The following is a 6,776-nucleotide window of genomic DNA, read 5'->3' on the forward strand; positions in this document are numbered from 1 at the left end:
CATCTTGGTTATTTCAGTTTACTTTTACATTATCCTCCCATGTTGTATTGCCATTACTATAATAAGTATAATTATATGAATAATTGGAGTATCTCACTTGTTCCCCTAAAAGAAATGTCATGGGGGCAATATTGAAACAGGCTAATGATCTGCACACTGTCCACAAAGTAAAAGGCTTAGAGGGACCAGTTAGGGTATCATAATTTGGTGTTGTAAAATTAGTTCCATGCCAAGTTTTATTTTGTTCTGTTCCTGGTCCTTGGTAAGAATATGATCTTTGGGCGAGGCACTTTGGATAATACCAATCTACACAGGACTGCCAAATAGGTGGACATTGAGGTGTCCTATCTTCACATCTAAAAGGAAAATTTATTTGACAGCAAGTTTTATTATAGTCCAATCTTGGTGCAATACCTTGTAACATGGTTTCTTCTCCCCATCCATCACTTATACCTTTTCCTTGTGAAAAGAGGGCATTTGCGATGGGGTTCTAATATCTTTGCCGATTAATTGTCCATCAGTATAATTAGCTAGGTAAATGCAAGGATTATGTAAGTAACCAGGAATCTGAGAACACAGAGTTCCTGATAACTCAAAGACAAACGTCCAATTCACAGCTGCTTGTGTTTTATCACAAGGAACATAGGGCAATCCTGCTGAATCATTGGTAGAAAATATGGCTGGGTACACTGAGGAAGTGTTAATTAGAGGGAGTGGGTAGGGGAGTGTCTTTAATAGTCCCCAAAACTGTTGACTGGTCACCATACCGATGAGGCAGGTCAAAATGAGCACATGTCTTTGATGTCTTTTCATCTGCTGTTCTTACTTCTTCCATATGTGGTATAGTCATTATCACTCGCACCAGTCTTTCAGGCACCCAGATAGGCGTTGGCTTATCCTGTGGGAAAACACAAACAGAGCCTTGAATCCAGTAAAGAACTGGATCCGGGCCATGCCATTGTCCATCAAGAACATCTTTCCATCTTACTGTGGCCCTGTTGCTTTTTACTGGGTTAGCATGCTGCTCTGAAGCAGAGCAACCCTCATTATCCAAGGTTAAAAATTTATAATAAAGAAGGAAACAGAAAGTTTGTCCTTTGGGGACCGGAAGGTGTCCCCAATTCCCCCCTTTTGTTTATAAAGTGTATTTTTGAGGGTGAGATGGTCACGTTCAACAATGCCTTGACCTTGAGGATTATAAGATATTCCTGTAGTAAGGGTGATGTCAAATTTTGTAAGGAATAGTTTCAAAGAAGTTGAGGTATATGCTGGGCTATTATCAGTTTTGATTTGTTTAGGTACACCCCTATTAGAGAAGGTCTGAAGACAATGAGTGATCACATCTCTAGTTTTTTCTCCTCTATGGAGAGATGCAAATATAATTCCTGAGTGAGTGTCCGCAGACACATGAATGAATTTAAGATTACCAAATTCTGGGATATGAGTAACATCCATTTGCCACAAATGATTAGGTAAAAGTCCTTTTGGATTAACGTGTGTAGAGGGTGGATGATGGAGGACTGTACATTGGCCACAAGATTTAACAATAGCATGGGCAGCATCTTTAGTAATGTTGAACTTGAGTTTTAGAGTGGTGGAATTAACATGAAACTGTTGATGGAACTTTTGAGCAGCTTCCACCGCAGAAAAAATATATATATCTCTAGTAGCCATATCTCCAAACTATTTCCCTCAGTTAAGGGTCCAGGCAGATTAGTATGGGCTCTAAGATGTCCAATAAAGAAGGGGTCTCTGTGATCCCATATCAATTGTTGTAAAGTCTGTAAAGGATCGGAGACGGCAGAGGTGAGAGCAATAAGTCCTGTACATTCCAGATTAGAAACAGCTTGAACCACATAAAGACTGTCTGAATGTATGTTAATTGGGGTGTCAGAGAACAATTTAAAAGCCTCAATAACAACTAGAATTTCAGTATGTTGAGCAGAGGTGATGGGGAATATAAAAGTTTGTACTTAACCCTTGTAACTAATAGCTCTGGTCCCTGTCTTTGAGCCATCAGTGAATACCACAGGAGCCATCAGAATAGGCTGATGTCTAGTAACTTTTGGAAGAATTACATGATTATTGATACAAAATTGAAGATACGGATGCTTAGGAAAATGGTTATCAAATATAGCTTGGGTGGAACATTTAATAATAGTCCATGAATCTAAGGAATTATAAAGCCATGAAAGCTGGTTTTTGTTATAAGGAGTTATAATGGTAGTTGGATGAAATCCAAATACATTAATAGAAGATTTTAGTGCCTTTAATATTAGTTGAGCTATGGCTTCAGGATGAGGTAACAATGTTTTAGCAGGGGAGTAAGCTAAATGAACCCAAAATAAAGGCCCTTCTTGCCAGAATACCCCAATAGGTAAATTTCTATCTGGAATAACAATAAATTGTAATGGTTTTTTGGATCAATCCTGTCTACCTGTGCTAGGTCAAGTTTTTGTTGTACTAGGTTAAGAACTTGGCATGCCTCAGGAGTAAGTACCCTGGGAGATGTCAGATGAGGATCTCCTTGAAGGATTTTAAGTAGAGGAAGTAACTCCCCAGTAGATAGACGTAGGTAAGATCGGATCCAATTTATATCTCCTAACAGTTTTTGAAAGTCATTTAAAGTTTTTAGATGATCTATTCTAATGATAGTTTTTAGGGTTTTAACTATAGTTCTATTCAACAAAGTACCCAAAAATTCCTGAGTATTGCCAAATTGTACTTTTTCTGGAGCAATAATAAGCCCCCAGGATTTAAGTTGTTTCACCATCTGAGAATAGACATTCTTTAACTCATTTTCTTCAGGATGACATACCAATATATCATCCATGTAATGATAAATAATTAATTTAGAATACAATTGTTGAATTGGTTTTAAACTTGGTCAACATAGATCTGACACATAGTAGGACTATTAGCCATACCCTGTGGCAATACTACCCATTCAAACCGTTGATCAGGTCCATGATGGTTTAAGGATGGAAGAGTAAATGCAAACCTCTCACTATCAGTAGGATGTAATGGAATAGAGAAAAAACAATCTTTGATATCTACAATTAAAGTAGGCCAGCCCTTAGGTAAGGCTGTGAAAGCTGGAAGGCCCAAATGAACTGGACCCATGGGCTGCATTGTAGCATTAATAGCTCTAAGATCATGTAGAAGTCGCCACTTCTCTGATTTCTTTTTGATAACAAAAATGGGAGTATTCCATGGAGAGGTAGAGGGTTTAATGTGTCCCACTGCTAATTGTTCCTGCACCAATTCTTGGGCCGCTTTAATCTTTTCCTGGGTAAGGGGCCACTGAGGGGCCCAAACTGATGAATCAGATTTCCAAGTTATTTTAATCTTTTGTTGTTCAGTGGTCCCTAAGAAAAACCCAGGCCCTTGTGACCTTGATTACTTTGGACGTTAATGGGTTGAATAATTCCCTGATTATGGCGACCAAGCTCCTTACCCGATATATGTCCTTGTTTCAGCATAATAGCCTGAGCTTCAGATCCATAATGACCTTCTGTCATAAGTTTTAATTCCTTTTGTGTAAGAACATTCCTGCCTCATAAATTGACAGGCAGATGTTCTAAAACATAAGGTTGAAATGCTCCCTGTTGGCCTTCTGAATTTTTCCAGGATAATAGGGCACTACTTCTTTTTGGACTTGTAGCAATGCCTAGTCCCCTTAATGTTTGTTCTGTTTCATCTAGAGGCCAGTCTTTTGGCCAATCTTTAAAAGTAATAATACTGGTATCAGCTCCTGTATCAAGGAGTCCAGAGAATTTTTTATTTTTAATTGACAGATTCATCATAGGTCTTTGTTTTAGATCCATAGTAAGGCAAGCTAAATCGACCCCAGTGGATCCTAGGCCTGCGTCTCCATGAATTCTTGTGGCAGATGGATAATTATTATGGCAGCTGGGGACAATCAGGAGTTGGGCAATGTGATCCCCAGGTGTTATAGAAATTATTCCTTGTGGGGAGGATGCAAGAACTTTAATTATTCCTGTAAAATCTGGATCAATAACTCCAGGGACAACTATAAGTCCTTTAAGTGCACTAGAGCTTCTTCCCAATAGAATTCCCCCTGTCTCAGGGGGTAGAGGGCCCTTTAAATCTATAGGAATAGGTTGTACTCACATCTCAGGAGTTAATATTGCTCTGGTGGTGGCACAGAGATCCAATCCTGCGTTTCCTTTTGTGGCCCTTCTTGGCTTGTTAGAGGATAATAAGTCCTGGCCAATTGTTGAATCACCCCATACATTTGTATTGGGCCCTGGGGAGACAGGCCCCAATTCCCATTTTTGTCTGGCCTTGTTGGGGAAGGGGATGTCCATCTACATCTATTATGGATCTACAGTCAGACGCCCAGTGGTTACCTTTTTTACATCTAGGGCATAGTTGGGGTTTTTGCCTCATAGGGGGCTGACTGAGATATCTTAATTGGGGTCAATCTTTTTTAAAATCTCCTCACTGTTTACAATAAAAGCAATGCCCCATAGGTCCTCCCCCTTTAAATGTAGATTGTAATCCCTGAGTTATGGCTGCTGCCATAACTTGGCCCTTTATAACATTTTCATTAATATCTCTACATACTTTAATATAAGTACTCAAATCCTTATTTTTTCAGGGGTGAATAGCCTCCTTACACCACTTATTAGCTTATTCATAGGCCAATTGTTTTATTAAGGGCATGGCTTGGTCCACATCCCCAAATATGCAACCTACTGTTTGCAGCAGTCGCTCTACAAAATCAGCATATGGCTCATTTGTTCCTTGTAGGACTTTTGAAAGCTGCCCCTGTAAATCCCCACTTCCTTGAATAGTTCTCCATGCTTTAGTAGCTGCTGCAGCAATTTGCATATACACTGCAGGATCATAATTATGCTGTGCCTGCTGTCCTGTAAACTGTCCAGTTCCCATAAGCATTTCTAAATTCCATGCTGGATTACCTGCTACAGCATTATGATGGGCAGTGTCAGTGGAATATTCTTGCCATGCTGTTTTCCATACTAAGTATTGTCCTCCTGACAGTGTAGCTCTTGCTACATTGCCCCAATCATCTGGGGTAAGATTCATTCCTCCTACAGATTCTACCAATGAGAGAGTAAACCTGCTTGGGGGCCATATGACATAACGGTCTCCTTAAGTTGTTTTATAGTTTTAAAATCCAGTGGTTGATGATATCTATGGGTATTTTGGTCTTCAAAAACTGGGAAAACTGCCTCTTGTCACAGAATATCCCATTCATTTGATACAGTTTTTGCACAATGACACACTGGCATATGCCCACAATATTGAGGATTATAAGGCGGGGAAGCATGAGATGTGGGTTTAGTAAGAGTTTTTCTTTTTTCTACTAAATCTTTCCCCGTTGATTCCTTGATAGCAAGGTTTTTTGTTAATTCTCTAAGGTCCTCATGCTCATCTGAATCCTCTCCTTTCTCTGATTCTTCCTCTTTCTCTATAGTTTCTCTTTCTGATGCCTTGGATCGTTTCTCTTTTAATTCCTCCAGAGCCTCCTCCCCTTCTCTAAGCGCCTCTCTACAGTGCAGCCATAGAGTTGTTAAGCACCCTCTAATTAAAGTCCAGATGGCTAGTGTTCCCATTGGTAATGGACTTATCTTATCAGCCACCTTTAAATCTCCCAAATGATCCCACTGAGGAATATTTAACAGCCCTTCATCTAAAAGCCATAGTGTTATTTCTTCTACTGTTTTTAAAAAGAGTCTTGCTGTTTTTGTCTTTAGGGGCATCCCATTAGCTTTAAGGAGATCCCTCAAAAGCCCCTCCATTTTTGCCCATGACATTTCAGTACCCATTTTAAAATACAACTACGTAAATCTATCAGCACACAAAAATAAATCACCTTAATAGCAATAGCAAAAGCGAAAGCACACACATTAACTTTACAATAAACACAAGTCTCAGTCACAAATTTCTGTGAACTTTATCTAGTCGCAACTCCTGCAAACTTAAATCTCATCGCAAATCCTGCAAACTTAAATCTCGTCGCAAATCCTGCGAACTTAAATCTTGTCGCAAATCCTGCGAACTTAACCTGGCCAGAATTTTTCTTTTATAATTTTACCTGATTTATCTCCTGCTTTGTTTCTCTGAGTTCCCAGGTTTTGGCACCACTTATCATCGTGCAGCAGCGATAAACACACACACACACACACACACACACACACACACACACACAGGTAGTAAGGGTCTCTCCTTTTTTCTTTGTTCACTTTCATATATATCATTTTAGTAAAACAAACTGTTAAGCAGAAGCAAAGCATAAGCCAATCAGAGTAAGTGCACGTGAGCGTTCATGTGAAAAATGCATGGGCTCTGGGCTAAGGAGATGGGTGCATGCACTGGTCACGAGCTCAGCATGGACCAGGAAAAGAATCAAACACCAACCAGACACGCTTCCTGTTTATTAGCATTGTGCTGAAGACTCATTGTGGCACCATGCACCATCTTGGAGAGAGTAATGTTGGGGGGGATGCTGGCAAACACCCCCAACAATCTTCATCATCTATAGGTTTCCTTTCATGGAGAGTTCACAGGCCCAAAGGGCACCTCATGCCAGGCACTTGTCCCCTTCTGTTCCTTTATTTCCTAATAAATCTCTGCCTGTGTCTCTGCTAAGAAAGAGAGAAATCCCTCTAACAGCATGTCAAGAACTTTAAGGACTGGGTTGAAGTCCTTTCTTTCTCCTGCAGACCTGCAGGATTCCATTTCAGAAGAACATAGCCTACTCCTGTGAGTGCCTATGATGTAGTGGC

Source organism: Sciurus vulgaris (assembly GCF_902686455.1).
Source record: "Sciurus vulgaris genome assembly, contig: HiC_scaffold_394_arrow_ctg1, whole genome shotgun sequence".
NCBI lineage: Eukaryota > Metazoa > Chordata > Mammalia > Rodentia > Sciuridae > Sciurus > Sciurus vulgaris.